Source organism: Narcine bancroftii, chromosome 12 (assembly GCF_036971445.1).
Source record: "Narcine bancroftii isolate sNarBan1 chromosome 12, sNarBan1.hap1, whole genome shotgun sequence".
Taxonomy (NCBI): domain Eukaryota; kingdom Metazoa; phylum Chordata; class Chondrichthyes; order Torpediniformes; family Narcinidae; genus Narcine; species Narcine bancroftii.
Genome location: NC_091480.1, coordinates 12,975,859 through 12,995,685, shown reverse-complemented (window position 1 = coordinate 12,995,685; position 19,827 = coordinate 12,975,859). Strand labels below are relative to the sequence as shown.

Genomic DNA, 19,827 nt, shown 5'->3' with positions numbered 1-19,827 from the left:
TTATGTAGGCCTATGAACAGACAGGAATGTAGCGATTATAGATCAAAAGCAGGCAGATGGAATTAATTTAAATTCCCTTCATGTTGAACACAGATGTTATGGGCCAACGGGCCTTTTCCTGTGTTGTTCTGTGTTTTAATGGGGGAAAACTTTCTGTCTGTATACCGGTTCTTGCTTTTATGGCCATACTTATAAGGTGGTCACTAATACATTCAATGAGAGATTCAGGTGAAATGTCTTCATTTGGAGGTTGGCAAGAACTTGCTCTCATTGGGATTGATTAAGGCGTATGCCTGGATTAGCATACAGGATTGTGACCAGGCGATGATGTGAAGAGAGCTGGGTGAGACTTGGAGTAGAAATGCTGGAAAAGACTGGCTGGGCTTTGTGCTGTAAGTTGAGGCATACTTCTTCAATGTCACAACCTATGGAATTCCAAACCTCCTCTAAGTAATGTTTTAGATAAGAGTTCCTTGGTTCATTCTGCAAAACAAGCCGGTGTAGTGGCAGCTACTCTGCTCCTGCAATAACACACGCAACCAGACGGGTTGAGCTCAGTGAGCAGACTAGTTTATTGCAGGCTGCTGGGCTGCACTTATACTCACAGTCTGGATCTGGCTGAGAATCGCGCTAGAGGACCCTGACATCACCCAGGTGTCACGTGGTCCCCAAGCGCGGGTTTCTGATCCCCGAGCTGGAAGGAAGGGAAACCCCCCGACGGCGCCATTTTGGCTGGCTGCCCCACCGCGTGGCTTACAAGTGGGGCCGGTTCACTTGCCTTGTGGTGAGCTGCCACACCGGCAACGAAAAGACATCTAAGCCATCTCCTTTTACAGTTTTATGTTGTGCTTCAACCTTCCATTTTAAAATGAGGTTTTTTTTTTAAGTCATTGAGTGTGAGTTTGTAGCAAACTCTACTCTGCAATTTGTCTGGCCTTTGAGCATTAGAACTAGATTTCTTGACCTGTCAGTGCAGTGGTAAGTCTTTATTCACTCATTAGTAGCTGAGAAGCAGCTAAAGCCTACAAAACACATAAAGCACCCAATGTAGAATGAGGTAGTGGCATAGGACATTGGGAATAGATGGTACTATACTAGCAGGAACAACAACTTCTTGCTGTGCTGTGATCCTTGATGCTTTTAAAACAATGGTGAGTTGCAGTCAAGTCATTCTCTGTAAGCAAAAGTGAAAACACAATGCTAGAAAAACTCAGCAGATCAAACAACATACTTTATAAAAGAAACATTAAAAAAATGCATAGCAAACATTTCGGGCTTGAGCCCTTCATCAAGGTATGAGCAAAATGTGGCCAGGTGCCAGAACAAAATGGTGGCAGGGAGGGGAGGTGCAGGGAAGGAGTATGGGCCCACAGGCAAGAGATAATAGGTGGATAAAGAAGGGGGGGGGGAATGGCTCTGTAAATAGAGAAAGAGCTGGAGGAAAGAAGACAGGAATGGAGAAGAGAGGGAGAACGGAGAGTAGGCCGGGTGACACCGGAGAGGTCGATGTTCCCGTGATCTTGTGAAATGGTAGTACAGGCTTAAGGGATGAATAGCCTTATTTTTCCTGCTATGAGCAGAATGGATTCTCACTCAGAGAGATAAGATGCAGGTCACCATAGTTTGGGGCAGCCTCCAGTTGTGACTGAAGGGAAGGGCAGGAGTTTGCCGAGCAAACACCAAACCTATTAAGATTTGATGAGAGATTTACAACTGAATACAAAAGATATCAATCTTGAGTGCCTGTTCTTGTGTGTCCAAGTTCGATTCATCTAATAAAATTTAGTGTAATTACATTTACATCACAAAATATTACTTTTAGAGTTTTATATATATATTCTTCTATGTAAAATCAATTGGCCGCATATTGTTTACAATATTTAATAAATCATAGAACTTGAAATACAAATTATACTGCTCCACTAGTGTTATGAAACTTCTTAGATAAAATGACACTCTTTGCATTTTGCACATTTAAAATTAGAAGACAGCTTGCAATATACTGTATACAATTAAAATTTCATTTTGACTTTAGTGTTTTATCAAAATGATTCTGATTTGTAATATCTTCAGTCGTGCTTTTATCCACCTTCTGATATATTTTACTTAATTATACATTAACAGCAGTATTTATGTTTTCATAAGAATGAAGTACATACAGATCTTCAGTCTGATATATTGGTCCAGGAGCAGGGTACATACAACATAAGATAGGCATTAAGGCTCACAAGACTGTGACACAAGGAGATCCAGACTGAAAAAGAAATGGGCAAAATTCAGAAAGGACAATGGATGTGCAGAATTTTCAAGGCTAGAGAGGGGTGTACTGACTGGCGAGCAAGGGACCTAGGCTGCAGACAGGGTAACACCTACGCCACTTGCAAGTGTTAATGTTGGTGACTCGCAGCACCAGGTTCGGGAGCCAGCTGCTACCCCTCCATTATCAGATTCTTAATCAGAGACTTAATTAAGGACTCTTTCTTTTGCACTTTGTTGATTTTTTTTCTCCCCTGTATGTTTACATTTCATTATTAGTTTACATGGATAGAATACAGTTTTTCTTTTGCCTCCAGGAAACAGAATTTCAGGGTTGTATGTGTTGTCATGTCCGTGCTCTGACAAATAAATCTGAACTTCAAATGAGTATCAGGTGGACGATCAAGTCATGAAGGGACCTTTGGATCAAATGCTTGGAAAAGCATAAGCGTGGTTAGCAGAGCAGCCATCGGGGGACACTATTGCAGCACTGGCCACTGCCTGCAAGGAGTTTGCCCTGTTATTACCTTTTCTGTCACATCCTGTGTAACGTTGATGCAGTTTCTCACTGAACTAAAAGTGTGTGGCCTATTGCCTGTGTAGTTGTGCTTTCCCCCCTCTAATCCCAGGAGTTTTAGTGGGCTCCATCCATTGTGGTTTTTTTTTCCTTTTCCCATCCCAAGAATTAAGTTGAATTGCATCCAGGCACTTGGCTATGCCCTTATCCTGAAAAAAAATGATTTCCTTTTTCAATATTTTTATTAACATTGAAATTTCATATCCAAAAATACAGAGTAAACATGGATTACACTTAAATTATATCAGTTAATCCAAGATATCCCACATTTTAATCAAACAGGTTATATTGTATTGACATTTTATTAAGAAAGACCGAATTCTTATCAGTGATAAATTTACCTCATTAGTCAACAGTTCCACCTTCATAACAAATCAAAGATTATGAAAGTAATTCAAAAAGGGTCCCCATGGTGGTTTGAAAATTTACATTCAAATTGGAAGTTGAGCATCTAATCTTCTCTAAGTTTAAACTTGATGTGGCATCTCGTAGCCATTGAGCATGAGTAGGCGGGGTAACGTCCCTCGATCTGAGCCACACCGCCCGCCTACCCATTAGAGAAATAAAACCTAATACATTGTTAAAGTTATGTCACTCTCTCCAACAATAGCAAATAAAGCGGTTGCAGGATTAAGTTTAAAATTAACTTTAAAAAGTGCAGAAAAATGTTGAAGTACTTCAAACCAGTATTTCTCAAGACTCTGGCATGTTCAGAACATATGAATTAATGAAGCATCTCCATTATTGCATTTATCACAACGAGGAGATAAATCAGCATAAAAATGAGATAGTTGACTTTGGACATTTGAGCCCTATGGAATACTTTAAATTGTCGGAGAGAGTGGAGGGCACATAAAGAAGAGGTGTTAACCAATTTGAAAATTACATTCCCACTTTCTTCAGGAATTAAAAGCTATAGATTCTGTCCACAAACTTTTAAAATTTTATCTAAGGGAGCCTCTCTTAGCCCAACAACATATCATAAATGTTAGATATTCAACCATTATAGAAAGGTTGTAAATTAAAAATGACATCAATTTAATTCTTATCAGTCCTCTTAGGAAATGTATGAAATTGGGATTGTAAAAAATCTATAACCAAAAGACCGTGTTTAACTGGAAGTTGCTCAAAGGAACTGAGACTCCCCTCGACAAATAAAACTTTAAAACATTTAATGCCTAATCTATAGAAAAAATTATTTTACTTGTCCCAAGAATCTTTGGGGCAAATTTCCTCCCTCCTTGTGTTGTATGAGGGAAAACAAGTTTGACAGGTCCAAAGAGCACTTTACTACACAATAACGGTGATCTCTAAGTGTACACACTGCAGCTCCCCACTCTTTGTCAGCGCACATCTTACCAATGATTCTCCAGCGCTGCCCACAGTTCACAACCTGGAGTGGAGCTGGGATTCGACCCAGGGAAAGAAAAGAGGGAGATGGTCCACGCCTGCTGGGCTTTATGGTGCAATCGGTAGGAGAGTCCGGCCTAGGTATCGAATAGGTAGTTAAAGGGGTCAATGACTAGTGTGCGTTAATCTGTAGGTGGAACCTCATCTTGATTGGCAGGTGAGATTACTTCTGACTTGGTGCCCGCCAGTAGGCACGTGTGACATACATGATCCTCAACATTACTCCATACAGTATCACTTCTACAATTGATTCTGTTGGCCTGTTCAAAGGCATTTTCACCTCCTAAGGTTTAGACACTGATGGAGGAAGAGCCATCTTTGTGTCCTTTCATTAGATTTCAGTATGATAAGTGTATGACAGCAATGCACTTCCTCGGGGAGATTATCCTGGACTTGTCCAAATACATGTTCTTCCCTTGGGGTTGCTGCATGACAATGGGAGTACCCTTTCCAAGCTGTCGTTGGGATGTATGAACCTTTTTTAAATTCAGAGAGACAGCACAGGATCAGGGCCTTTGGACCCACAAGCCCCTGCTGCCCAATTGCACCCAATTGACCTACAACCCCTGGTACATTTTGAAGGGTGGGAAGAAACCGGAACACCATGCAGAGATGGGGAGAATGTACAAACTCCTTTCAGACAGCGCAGGATTTGAACCCTGATCCCAGTCGCTGGCGCTGTAACAGCATTACGCTAACCATGCAGCCCTGAATGTTACCGAGACTTGCATTTGAGTGGTGATGGGCTCCTCGAGACAGGAGGATAGTAGGTAGCTTGGTGTGCCAGGAGGTGAGTCATTTACCAGAGTCTCTTGTATTCAATCTCTTGTATCCACTTAATAAATGCAATAAAAATAGAAAATGCTGGAAACACTCGCCAGTTTAGGCAGCATTTGTTGAAATAGAAACAACGTGAACATTTCAGGTTGGCGATTATTTCTGAGGACTGGAAGAAGGAGGAAAAAAAGAAGAAAAAATACAGAAATGCTGGAGGAACTCAGCAGGTCTCGCAGTGTCCAGAAGGAGGCAGGAACTTAACTAGTGACCTCTCATGGACACACAACATCTCCTCATTTGTCAGAAAGGCACAACAGCGACAGCAATTCCTGAGAAGACTGAAGTGGGCAAGGCTACTGGCCACCATCATGTCAACCTTTTACAGGAGCTCTATCGAGAGCGTCCTGGCCGGCTGCATCACAGTGCCGTACGGTTGCTGCAGAGAAATGGTTCGGATGTCGATCAACAGGACCATAAGAGGATCACTGGAATCTCCCTCCACAACACTGCGCCCCCCACCACATCAACGTGGTCTACCATATTATTGTCTGAGGAGGGCTTGCAAAATGATTGAGGACCCCTTCCACCCCACCCACAGCATCTTTTAGCTGCTCCTGTCGGGAAAGTGATACAGGAGTATTGGAGCCTGCACCACCAGGCCGAGGAACAGCTTCTTCATGGTCAGTGAGAATGGTGAACGACCAAAGGAACTGCTCACACAAACCATCTGAGATCTTCATATTTATGGAACAATATTTATTTGTCTTTTATGAATACTAGTCAGGACTATGTCTGTAAGTGTGTTATGTCTGGTTGTGTGTCTGTGTGTTTTGCACCGAGGACCAGACAAGGCTGTTTCATCAGGTTGTACTTGTGCAATTAGATGACTAAATTTACCTTGACTTGAGATATATAAGCTGGATTTTGGGCCTGAACCCATCTGCAAGGATGTGTGAAAAGCAGACAGCTGCCTGAATGAAAAGGCTGGGGAGAAGGAAAGAAAGGGCAGGCAGAGGAGCACAGACCAACAGACAAAAGGACATGCTTGGACAGTAGAGGAAAGGAGAGAATTGATTCCAGAGATGAAGGGGTTGGCTTGTGAGGAGAGATTGAGTCATCTGGGACTGGACTTGCTGGAATTTGGAAGAATGAGAGGGGATTGTGTGCAAAAAATATAAAATTGTGAAAGGGATAGGTAAGATGGAAGTAGGTAAGTTGTTCCCATTGATGGGGGACTGTAGAACTAGGGGGCATAGCCTCAGAATTCAGGGTAGCATATTTCAGACTGAAATGCGGAGTAACTGCTTTTCCCAAAGGGAACATGTGGAATTTGCTGTCCATTGAAACAGTGGAGTAAATATATTTAAGATAAGGTTGGATAGATTTTTACATTTTAGAAGGATTAAGGGGTATGGGGGGGAAAGGCAGGTTGGTGGAGTCGATCCTATCTTCAGATCAGCCATGACCGCATTGAATGGTGGAGCAGGCTCGATGGGCTGAATGATAGGGGGAGGGGTGGCTCTGGGGAGAGAGAGAGAGAGAAACATTTTGTACTAGTGGTGGGGGCGGGGGGGGGGGGGGGGGGAGTGAAAAGGACAAGGAGAATGGTTGAGGCCAAAGTTGTGAGCAGAACAGTCAGAAGGTGAGAAAAGACTGTTGTGCAACTAACTGGGGACTCTGATGGATTTAAAAAAAACGTTGTGAGCCAAGATCACAGATCAATGACGTGCAGCTAACAGCAGAGTAAGGAAAACCAGTTGATGATGAGTTTGGAAAGCTGCACAGAGTTTGCGTGTGGTTGGCCGAATGAAGATTCTCATCAAAAAATGGAATAAAACACCAAAGTCTGTAGGCATGGTGGTTGAAGTAAAAGCACAAGGCTGGAGAAACCCAGCAGGTCAAACAGTGTCCTTTATGTAACAAAGATACAGATACATCACCAACATTTTGGGCTTGGGCCCTTCATCAAGGTATGAACAAAATGTGGGCAGGCCCCTGAACAACATGGAAACGCCACATTTGGCTCAGCATCTCTGCACTGATCAGTGGGCACCATCCAGATTAAAACCCATCTTCCAGCACTTAGCCTGTGGCCTTCCATGCTGAGGTGATTTGAGTTGTTTATTCGGACACTTCCTAAATGCTGTCAGCAAGTCCTATTCCACCGCAGTGCATTCATGGTACTTGCTTCACTCTGGGAGGGAAACGTCCTTCACCAATTCCCAGCATGTCAATGGTGGGGGGGCTTGGCAGTGCCAACTCCTTTGAATATCAAGGGTAGCTGTTTTTTTTCCTCACTTAAGAAGAGAGGCAAGTCATAATGGTAGTGTAGATCGTTCTGTGTTTTATACACACACAGGCGCACATGTACATTGAAAGTCGTTTACACTCATGGACTGGAAGGCTTCAGGGTGGTAAAAATCTTGCAAGAGAATAATCATGATTTCCTTAATTGGTGGAATGCTAATGAGCAATTGAGCATTGATTTCTGCCTCTGCTAGCACCAATTACTGTCACTATTCAAGGCAGATTTAACAGCTTCGACTTGCCTCAATAGATATGCTGCTATTGTTTCCTCTTTAAGTTTATAGAAGTGAGGTTCTGCCTTCTCCCCAAGGGTGGTAAGCAGCATTATCTATCTGCCCTTTTGCTTCATTTTCATTAGTCATTTTCCATTGCACTGATTAGCTTTTATATTTGTTCTATGGAAAGATGGTCCTGAGGGTTCAGTAGTAAAGCACAGTTTACACAGTTTTTAAAAAAGCACGATGAAGGCAACAAGGCCAATCTGTTTGCAAACAATGCCATGATTTGGAGAGGGGGGTTGCAGGAAGGGTAAATAGTCTGAGGTTTTACCAGTGACTAAATGTGCACATGGTTTAGCTGCTTTGCTCGGGTTTGATTGTTAACCATTTAGTTGGAGGACCATTTAAGATGATCAGGATGGTAACTGTTGGGCAGGTTTGTTTCCGTTAACCCAACGTCAGTCTGAGAAAGGGATTTGCTCTTGACTCCCAGTGTCGTGAAGTGTCAAGCAGGGGTGGGTGGGGGAAAAAAAAACACAGACTGCTGGGGAGCTCAGTGGGTCAGGCAGCATCTGTGGAGGCCAGTGTCTTGGCTCAAAACCCTGTACAAAGACCAGAAGCAGGACTTTGATCCAAACCATCGCTTGCGTTGTCGATGCTGCCCGATTCGCTGAGTTCCACCAGTGGTTTGTGGTTTTTTTTTGCTCTACACTCCATCTTCAGTCCCTTGTGTCCTCATGAGGTCCCAGACTGTGCTCTTGAAATAATCCTCAAAGCGTTTACATAGTAAAAGAAATCTTTCTTCCATAGTGAATTTCCTCTCAAGATTGGATTTGGAATTAGAGCTGTTATGATCGTATAACACTGGACAAACAATTTTTTTTCAAAAGGTTTGCTTCCTGAAAAAAATTGGGGATTATGATATGCAACTTCAAGCTGACCACAAAGGTAATTCCAGATTTGCTGTATCGCAGAGCAAATTAGAGAAACATTAAATAAACTTTTTAATTTAGCATGTTTAATCTCATAATCTCAAACTAGCCTAAAAATGTTTTGCCGCTGATTCTCATTTGTACTCAGCATCGGATGCCTCTTGTCCTGCAATAGTCAGCCAGTTGCCCTGATATCATTTTTCCATGGTGACAGTGTCCTGGTGAAACCTTTCACTGGATTCGTCACTGACTGCACCAAGATCAGTAGGGAAGAGGTCCAACCAAGTGCGAAGGCAGAAAATGAATTTTCAATGACATGTTGAACGTCATAGTTTTGTCCGCTTGAAGCATGTTGTCAATCAGCTGGATGTAATTTGATCTCTGTAGTTGCCAAGAAAATTCTCAACAACATCTTTAAATGCCTTCCAAGCAATGCCCAGGCCTAAGGCAACATTTGCATAGCACCTGCACTAAGTGTATGCCCAGGTATACTTGGACTGACCAAAATAGCTTGCTTTGTGGGCAATATACTAACTAGTAGATGTAAAATATGACAGGGAATCTCAAAAATAGGTTTAAAAAAAGATTCCTCTTTTAAGAAATTTTAAGGTGATTTTCGTGATCAGCAGTCCAAAATCCATAAAATACACCCCAAAGTGTTCAGGAAGCAAAATATTTGTTGTCTAGTGTAATTGTTGAATATTAGACTTTTGAGGGAAATTGCGTACAGTATTCATTTTGGTTTTCTTCATGTTAAGTTGTTATAGAAACCTTAATATGCAGTCAGTTCAGACACCGATCCAAATTCAGGCAAGGTAAGATTTTAACGATTCACAATCTGAGTTCTGCTGATTGATGCTTTGATTATCTATCAATCATAAATTGGAAAGGACCTGAAGTGGAGGTTTTTGACCGTCACAGACTTGTAGTACTGAAAGAGGCCATTCTGGTCCTTGTGTGTCCGGCCCTTCTGCTTTCTCCCTGCAGCCCTGCATTCACTAACAACTATGAAATTCAATCCACTGACTACATGCTAGTCACCTTTGCGTATATACCTGTGCTGGATGGCGTTTTCAAGATCTGTATATCACCACTCTCCATTAAAGTTACTATTGAATCTGCTTTTCATCACCTTTTAGGTCAGCAGTTCTCAACCTTTTCCTTTCCACTCACATACCACTTTAATCCCTCTGCCATCGGTGCTCTGTGATTCGTAGAGTAGGGTAGGATATCCCGTCTTTATTTAGATTGCTTTTAGAAGTCAGTGACGTATGGAAAGTCAGTGCAAGGAAATGGAAGGTCACTTGGTCTGCCACTCTCAGCATCGGCCAAAATAGAGCAGGTCAGAGGCAGAATTAAGTCTTCCTTACATGTTCCCCATCATCTTCCAAAATGTACCCCATCCCAATCTTACCCTTGTGGATTCTGTCCCAGATCAAGGGGTTGAATGGCCCATTCCTGCTCCCAATTTTCCTTTTCCTCAGATGAGGTCGTTCCATTATACCATAAGCTATAGGAGCAGAAGTAGGCCACTCGGCCCGTTGTATCCTCAGTGATCAATTCTCCCACTCTGTCCCACTCCCCACAACCTTTGAAACTCTGACTATTCAAATACCTATCGATCTCTGCCTCCAACGACCTGGCCTCCTCAGCTGCCCGTGGTGGGAAATTCCCGAGGTTCACCACTCTCTGGCTCAAGAAATTCCTCCACATCTCTGTTTTAAATAGTCGCCCTTCAATCCTGAAGGACCACAGGAAGCAACTTTGCCACCTAACCTTAGGAATGAGAGGAAATCAATCTACAGTACCTTAAAAGTTGCCGAGAGGATCACTGGAATCTCCCTCCCCCGCCATCGACGTGGTCTACCAGGATCGTTGTCTGAAGAAGGCTCTCAAAATCATTGAAGACCCCTTTTGCCCTGCACACCTTTCAACTGCTCCCATCGGGAAATAGATCCAGGAGGATCAGAGCCAGCACCACCAGGCTGAGGAGCAGCTTCTTCCCACGGGCACTGAGAATGCTGAACGACCAAAGGATCTGCTCACACTAACCCTTCGAGAATCTCAAATGTACAAAATATTATTTATATGTATAGATAAAATATTTGTCCTGCATATGTATTGCTTGTCTATATGTGTGTTATGTCTGGTTGTGTGACTGCGTGTTTTCCACCATCTAAGGACCACTGTTTCATCGGATTGTACTTTAGCAAATCAGATAATAAATGACGATTCTTGATTGACCTAACAGAGGTAGTTTATACCAGAGATCTGATGAAACATGGAAAAACTGTTCCCCACAACAGTGGGGGCCAGCGTCGCTGGACAACAATTTATAGCAGCTAGTGTAACGCTATTTCAGCACCAATAACCAGTGTTTGAATCCTACACTGTCTGTAAGGAGTTTGTTCATTCGACCCAAGACCTGCTTGGGCTTTCTCCAGATGTCCTGTTTCCTCCCACCTTCCAAAACCTATGGGTTGGTAGATTAATTGGATGGCACAGGTTTTATGGACTGGAAGGGCCTTCTACATTTCTGTATCGATAACATTTAAACTGCAGCAGTGGTTCTCAATCTTTTTCTTTCCACTCACATAGCACTTAAAGTATTCCCTATGCTATAAGTGCATTTGTGGAATTACTCAAGGTAGTATGTGGATGGAAAGAAAAATTTGAAAACCACTGTTTTAATCATCCCTAATTGACTCTTTATGTGCACAGGTTTCAGAACCCCAAAGGAAATGGGCCAATGACAATTTTTCTCAAGCAAAAGATTTCAGTAACTATTGGGTCTAGAGCAGTGATTCTCAACTTTCCCTTCCCACTCACATCCCACCTTAAGCAATCCCTTACTAATCGCAGAGCACAGATGGCATAGGGATTACTTGAAGTGGGATGTGAGTGGAAAGAAAAAGGTTGAGAACCACTGCTAGACTCGGTCCTTTCTTCCAAATCGTTACTGTTTATCGTGAACAGTTCCGACCCCTGCAGCACTCCATTCCCCACTGATTGCTAACCAGAGAAATGCCCATTAATCCTAGCTCCCTGCATTCTTTTGGTTAACCATTTCTCCATCCATGCTAATACGTTGCCCCCAACTCCATGCATCTTGGCATAAGTCTTTTATGTGGCCCCTAACAAATGTCTTCTGGAAGGAAATCCAAGTCCACCCAAAATCATTTTGTTTCATTCAAATGTGTTTTAATTGATTATTGCCTCTGGCTCAAAGGGCGCACCAGAGAAATGAGCATGAAGAATAGGCTGAGGGAGCACACCAGGATCAAAGAGTCATGCATTGCAGCTACTGAGCCCATTTAGACTAACCCTATTTTATTAAAATTTATGAACAGCCTAGGAGCCCATGCTGCCCAATTACAACCAATTGACCGACAGCCCCAGACCGTTTTGAATGGTGAGAGGAAACAGGTGGCCGCAGACACAGGGAGAATGCACAAATTCCTTTCAAACACTGACAGATTTGTTCCAGGGTTGCTGGCGCCGCAACAGCGTTGCACTAACTGCTACACTAATCATGCCACCCCCTCGTTCGCGTTCACGCCCTCCAGGTTCTACCCCTCACCTAACAACACTTCTTCAGGATCTGGGATGAAAGCAGAAAACGGCCAGAGAGATCATGCAGACTCCACATAGGCAGCACCAAAAGGTCCGGATTGAAGCTGGATCTCCGGAGTTTTGAGGCAGCCGGCTTGACCAGCTGCATTGCCGCCGCGACTCCGATGATCTCGTCATTTGCCCCCTTGGGTGGATGTAAAAAAAAAAATCCCAAGATATTACTTTGAAGAAGAGTGTTCTGACAATATCGTGCAATTTATCGTGGCAGTGGAATAGCTGGTTGTTAATCGATTACAGTTTTATTTATTTAGAAATACAGTAGTCTCTTTTGGCCCACAAGCCTGTGCCACCCAATTACACCCAAATGACCTACAGCCCCCAGTACGTTTTGAAAGATGAGAGGAAACTGGAACACCAGGAGGAAACCCACGCAGACACGGAGAATGGGCAAACTTCTTACAGACAGCACGGGATTCAAACCCCAGCCACTGGCGCTGTAACAGCTTTGTGCAAACTACTACGTGCACCGTGTTTGTGAAAGGTTACTGTGTACACATTGGCGGCTGTGGTTTCCCCTAGGACTTCACTGGCTGTTGAGCCCTTTGAGAGTCCCTGAGGTCGTGCAAGGTGCAGAGTCGTTATTTTTCAACTTGTTGCCATCTTTTTTGTTGTGTGTGGCAGGTAATGTTTAAAGCCTCCACAGTTTAATATTCCTAAATTCGATTGCTACTGCGCAACTTGTTTTCAATGCTAATTACCTGTTATTCTCGACATTACTGCTGTTTTGACAACACACGAGTCTGGAGGCAAAAAGCCAGGCTTTCTCAACAGAATCTCTGATATTAAACCTACGTGGTTCAACTCAACACCTTTAACTGAGATGGAATGAACAAAACAGAACTAACTTAACACTTTTCAGTTCTGCTTTTGGAGTTGTAACACGACTGATAGGCAGTGTTACTGCTTTAGCCAATCATGGATGTTATTTCATACCAGAGACAGCAAGAGATTAATATTGATGTTTGTGCAGAAGTGGGGGGGGGGGGGGGGGGGAAATCCCATTCCATTTACGTAGCTAACGTGGTTTCATATTCTGGTGAATACCAGGCCGTCAAGGTGATACCTAAAACAGTTAGACACTGGAAAGGCACGAGAAGTGTAAGAAAAAAACCTCAGGGTTGTATGTGTTTAGTGGTTACTTGGAAAAATGAGGTAAAACCGAATTCTGTCGACACCGTGGTACTCGGTGCACCCTCTGTGGCCTTCTCTACATCGGAGAAACCGGTCGGTGACGGATTACGAGATCGCTTCGCCCAGCACCTCCTCTCTGTCTGAAGCGTAAGCGACCTCCCAGTGGCCAACCATTTCAATTCTGAATCACACTCTCAAGCTCACATGTCCGTCCATGGCCTTTCACACTACCCCACCCTGATCACCTGCAGATTGGAGGGACAACACTTCATTTTTTGTCTGGGCACCCTCCAACCCCAGGGCATGAACATTGAGTTCACTGCATTCCACTAATCAGCTTGCCTTTTCCCTCCCCCCCCCCCCCTTTTAACTAGTTATTCCAGTTCCTATTTCCTTTCTCTCCACCCCCCCCCCCCCCTTTCCTATCATCTCCCACCCTCACCGTTCCCCCCCCTCTCTTTGTTCGGACACACCTTGATGAAGGGCTCAAGCCCGAAGCGTTGGTGATATATCTTCACCTTTGCTACCTCAAGGCACTGTCTGACCTGCTGAGTTTCTCTAGTATTTGTATGTTTATATATTTTCTGGTGTGGGAGGAAGCCAAAGAACTCAGGGAAACCCATGCAGTGAAAAATCCACGTGGGCAGCAGTCGAGCTGAGGACCGTACAGGTGGCTGGTGCTTTGAATCAGCAGGTCTCCAATCTGTGCCATTGAGCTAATTCAATACAATCTATGCAATTTAACTGCTTCAGTTCTGCCATGACTAATCTTCTTTACTGATTGGAATACAGATCTAGTCTGGCACGAACCTTTTGGGGCCAGGATTCGTTCTAGTGAAATTATGTGATAATCTCACAGAACATTTTGACTGGGAGGGTGCTGTGGGAATAGAGGTTAATTATTTGCTGTTCGCGCTATTGAAGCGCATATTGAAAGCTGCTTCTGAAATTCAGTCCCACTGAAATCAAGGAAATGATGCATATATCCTTGCTTTTGTGCCTTCTCTGTGTTGCAGTAAAGCCAATAAAATATTGTAGACTACATTGAAACCACAAAGTTACATTGAATCATGAACCTTTGCAATAGGAGAGTTGAGGGAATAGTCCAGTATGGTGGAGATTGAATTTCAAATAAAACGGATGTGAAGAATACTCTTTAAAATACTCCTGGCTATAGACATGAATTTAAAAAAAACCAGATTTAAAGCTGCTCAACCTCTGGCAGATCTCTGGAGTGCTCAGTGTTTGGAATGACGTTAACTTTTTTAATGAATTCTTTGCAATGTTTTCTGGTTCACATTCTCGCTCCTGGTTTTGTGGTCCATCCATATTACTTGAGTGCATGCTCTGATGTATTCAAGACTCAATTTATTGTTGTGATAAAACCGTGTTATATTACATGAAATTTCTTTTTGCCTACTGCAAGGAGACAAATTCACTACCAGCAGGAACTGCCTAACTGTCTCTTACAGTAAGAGAGCGACCCCCCGCCCCCCCCACCTCCCGAGTCACTGAGTGTGTGTAGATTTGTCTCCATTGGAAACCCAAGCTCCAGATCCGAACCTCCAGCATGGTCAGGAGCCCTGCAGCGCCCTTGGCACCTCCTCGCATCCCACTTCTGATACCTGCTACCCCTCCAGCCATTTCGAGCCGGTCTCCAGCAGTCGGCAGCCCCGGCATGGGTCTCCTGACAGTGTTCTCCGGCGGCACACAGGTTCCTTGCCTCGAGTCGCTGACAGCCCGCCGCGTGCACTGGTCCCTCAGGAGCAGAGCCCCCTCAATGGTGGTCCACCGTGGGCCTTCTCCTCTCCCTCTCAGATGGGGGAGGGGGGTTTCCTGTCCTCTGGTGCCCTGCTCCAGTCCTTCGCTTCCCCAGAGTCTGCAGCCCCTTGTGCTGCTGCCAATTAATAGGCAACACAGGTGTTTGGGTGCCCTCATTGACAGCTATTCTTGTCTCTTCACCCTCTCCCTTTTTGATCCAATACATCTGTCTTTCTTTCTTCTTTGGCTTGGCTTCGTGGACGAAGATTAATGGAGGGGTACGTCCACGTCTGCTGCAGGCTCGTTGGTGACTGACAAGTCCGATGCGGGACAGGCAGGCACGGTTGCAGGGGAAAATTGGTGGGTTGGGGTTGGGTGTTGGGCTTTTCCTCCTTTGTCTTTTGTCAGTGAGGTGGGCTCTGCGGTCTTCTTCAAAGGAGGTTGCTGCCCGCCGAACTGAGGCGCCAAGATGCACGGTTGGAGGCAAGATCAGCCCACTGGCGGTGGTCAATGTGGCAGGCACCAAGAGATTTCTTTAAACAGTCCTTGTACCTCTTCTTGTCTTGGTGGCCAGTGGAGAGCTCGCCATAGAACACGATCTTGAGAAGGCGATGGTCCTCCATTCTGGAGACGTGACCCACCCAGCGCAGTTGGGTCTTCAGCAGCGTGGATTCGATGCTGTCGGCCTCTGCCATCTCGAGTACTTCGATGTTGGAGATGAAGTCGCTCCAACGAATGTTGAGGATGGAGCAGAGACAACGCTGGTGGTAGCGTTCTAGGAGCCGTAGGTGATGCCGGTAGAGGACCCATGATTCGGAGCCGAACAGGAGCGTGGGTATGACAACAGCCCTGTACTCGCTGATATCTCCTCCTAAAATAACAGAGAACGCTACAGCACAATACAAATCCTTCTGTCCTCGATGTTGTGCCGGCCTATATATTGCTACCAAAATAAATACTAAACCCTTCCAACCTCGTAACCCTCTGTTTTTCTTTCATTCATGTGCCTGTCTAAGAATCCGCTACTGTTTCAGCCTCCACCACCAACCCTGGGAAGGTATTCCAGGCATCCACAACTCTCTGTGGAAGAAAACCTACCCTTGATGTCTCCCCTAAATTTTCCTCCCTTCACTTTGCTGATATGTCCCCTGGTGTTTGCTATTCCTACCCTGGGGAAAAAAGTGCTGGCTATGCCAAAATCCCCTGATGTAAAGCCGTACAATATACTCATATGCGGCTGTGGGAGGCCACTTGGAAGCGCAGGAGACGCATGTGAGGCGAACTTTGTAACCCTTCTCCGGGAGGGATAATCGCCATGCTGGCTGTGGGATCAGTGTAGAAATTGATACAGGGCTGTGGGGAGAGCACAGGGCAGTGGGATCAGTGTGGGGTTGTTCCATGCTGGCTGCCCCACCACTGACAACCTGCACCAGCTGCCCCAACTCTGACAGCCAGCTGCCCCAATCCTGACAGCCCGAAGGGATAGAAGCCGGAGTGCACTCTGAGGCGCCTCCCGTGAAGCTGTCCATTTCAGATGGCCAGTGCTCAGAATCAAAATCCGCTTTCAGGTTCATTCTCCCCCCTCTCACCCCGCCAAGAATGCGCCTGCAGAAGCGGATGCAGAGCTTTGGAATCGGCATTCATGTGGCAGCCCTGAAAGCGCTGCGCTGTCCACCTGAAAGGAACAGCTGAAGGGAGGTGCCTCGGAGTGCACTCAGACTCCAATACACTGAAGCTTTCGGGCAGCTGAATTCAGGTGCCTAAGGGGACTTCAGTGCTCCGGTGATTATCCCTCCTGGAGGAGGGTTAGAAAGTGTGCCTCGGAAGCGCCTCCTGCTCTTTCAGGTGGGTACCCCGAGAGCCGCATAGGGGTAGAATATGCGGCTTTACATCGGGGTATTCAAAAATGTCATGCATCAGAATTGGCCGGTTTTGCTGCAGGTTATCTGCCTCTCAAATGGGGGTGGGGTGGGGGAGAAGGTGCTACTGTGGTGGCAGTAGTGTAAACAGAATCGAATGCTACAATCCAGTGACGTGAATGTATGGATGGGAGCAGACTTTGAACGGTTTTACTTTGGTAAATAATTTATTGTGAATATGTACTATTTTGGTTTAAAAAAAATAATATTAACTTGTTTTAACTCCCTCCACTAACCTCGCCTGAGCCTGCTGGATTTTTCCCTGCACCCTTACTGCATTTCATACATATGTATTTTCTGTTTCTCTAATTGGCCTCACTAACCTATAACCTATTATCTGGAGGACTTCATAAACAGCTTATCACCATGGCAACCTTGACCTCACCCTGCCAGGGAGATTCTTTGTCCCATCCATCCTCTGACTTGGAGCGAACTTGCTCAATTTCTCAGTCTTCTCTCTTCCCCAGTTCTGATGAACAGTCTTTCACCTGAAACGTAATCTGTTCCCCTGTCCCAGGTGCTGCCAGACCTGCTCAGCATTTCCAACGTCGGCATTTTTATTAGTTTTCAACTGCAGCTTCCCTCTGTTTGCACTATAAGATTAACTCTTCGTGACACGGTTTCCTTGCAAAGGGGAAGGAAGGAAGCTGTCTTTCTGAATCAACAATTGTTATCAGCATTAAAGGTGTTTTTTTAAATATATCTAACCTGCTCTGCAAGTTTGGGTGAGATGTAGAATTTGCAATTTGCTGTATGGTGACTTCAATGCAGCGAAAAAATTGGCAGAATTTTAAATTGGCATTTTATGTAAACCCTTTATTATTAGACTAGCAGCATACTCGGCATTGCCAGGGAAATAAAACACACCGTTGTTGTTGGCTCCACAAGATATCATCTGAAATGCTGGGTTGTAGGCTCTGGTCACCTTTAGGAAATGTTTGGTCTCTGCTGTGGTGACGAGCAGCAGCATTTTCAACGACTGTGGAGGCTCGCCCAGTACTCAGTTTTCCATTGGAACATGGCGTTTCACCTTTCCACTTCCTTGCTCCACAATATTGCCAATTACAACTCCATTAATGGAAGAACACTCAATGTCAACTGAGTCATTGTGAATGCAGCTTTTAGCAGGTTGGCTATAGTAAATGGCGCTGCCCTTCAGCTGGTGGCTTTTGTCTGCAATGCTTGGAGTCTTGGTTGTTCTTCCTCAGCAGACTCTTGTTGTCTGCTCGTGGAGTGCCCGGCGGCATCAGCACTGAGGCGGGCTTGGCGTTGTTCCTCAGTTTCCTGCTGCCCGCTCCTTGTTTGTCTGGAGGCCTGAGCACTGAGGCGGGCCTGATGGGCTTTGGCCACTTGTTTTTATTCTAAATCTACATTGATGCACAGCTCTGTAACTAATCGAGGTGTCCCTGGGGCAAGTTCAATTTCTTTCGAACTTTATATGAATTAAAAGGTTAAATTCAATGTGGTCATGACCTTTAGCATCAAGTGTTACCACAATTATAGTAAACAGTAATGCAAGTCAGTCCTAGCTGGTCACAAAAACACTTTTGAACTTCATATGACCTTAAAGCTGATCTTCAATGTGGTCATGACATTCAGTATCAACTGTTACCCCGACTGAACCTCCTTGCACATTTCGAGAGTGCTCCGTATTGATTTGCGTGGAGAACAGACATACATGCACAAATATATATTAGATATGGTTAGCACAACATTATTGCAGCCCCAGTGACCTGGGTTCAAATCAGGTGGTGTCTGTTAGGAGATTGTACATTCTCCCCATATCTGTGGGTTTCCTCTGTGTGCTCCGGTTACCTCCCACCTTTCAAAATGTATAGAGGTTGTAGGTTAATTGGGTATTTGGGTGGCACGAGCTTGTAAATATTGAAGTATTGTCTTCACAATGCTTTCAATGGAAAGATGATCATTTGGTAGAAAATGGATCAATGTGTGGACACAATTACAGTTGGAGCATCTTGGAATGTACCTCAGCTGGAAGGGGCTAAGTGGGAGACAAAATATTTTCCAGTTCGAGGCTTCTTCTTTCGGTGCAAGGTGTACCTTCACACACTGTTCCCTCTTTAAATAGGCATCGTGCTCCTTTAACACCAGGACCTCTGGGAGGAGTAAACCATGATGAGAAGTTGGGGGAAATTCTGCCGCAGAGAAAGTAATTTCAATCTTCCTGAATAATGAATGGGATGATGTCTTGGTAACCAGAGCTGAATTTGGCTTGGAACCAGCATGTCACTTTCACCAGCTTTGGGGGGGTATTAAGAAGTGTTAGCAGGAGTGAGAGAAAATGGAAAACCCTTAATGAGATTGTGGAATGGTGCAGAATGGAAAGGTGCCAATCAGGTCCATGCTGAGCTAATTAGAGATTTGTATCCTAATTATTTTTGACCTATTTCTGCCTGATGATCGATTGATGGGATTATAAAGGCAAAACTTAATTTTAAAATTTATTTATAAACAGCACCATCGCAGGCCCTTCCGGACCACCAGCCCATGCCCCCCAAATGCCCCAATTAGCTTACAATCCTTGTACATTTTGAACAGTGGGAGGAGACCCACGCAGACACAGGGAGGACAGGACGTACAAACTCCTTACAGTCAGTGCTAAGCGTGCCACCTGTATAGGACAATATATTAATAATTAATATTGACATTTAATTTCCTCTCAGTTATTCTGTGGGCAATTGTAATCTGAGAGGTATGCATGGCCTAGTTCCTCCGAGTGCTCACTTAATTTGCTTTGTATTACTTGCTTTGTTCACTGTAGAGAACAGGAATAATTGCATGCAAAACATCCCAGGCAGGATTTTGTGTTTGGACAAAATGTATTCATTGGTCAAATTGGAGAATAGTTTCCTGGTCCAGTGACGTTGAGCAGAAAAGCCATTGAG

At 44.5% G+C, this 19,827-nt stretch overlaps 1 protein-coding gene and 1 long non-coding RNA gene across 2 annotated transcripts in view; one reads left to right on the top strand and one right to left on the bottom strand.

Moving 5' to 3' along the window:
* LOC138747116 (cytoplasmic phosphatidylinositol transfer protein 1-like) overlaps positions 1-19,827 on the top strand; it is a 185,449-nt gene that overhangs the window by 7,530 nt on the left and 158,092 nt on the right. The window lies entirely within an intron of this gene.
* LOC138747117 (uncharacterized) overlaps positions 980-19,827 on the bottom strand; it is a 38,588-nt gene continuing 19,740 nt past the window's right edge. The window contains exon 2 of the long non-coding RNA XR_011347315.1: positions 980-1,174. This is a non-coding gene — a long non-coding RNA (uncharacterized lncRNA). The remainder of the gene's footprint in view (positions 1,175-19,827) is intronic.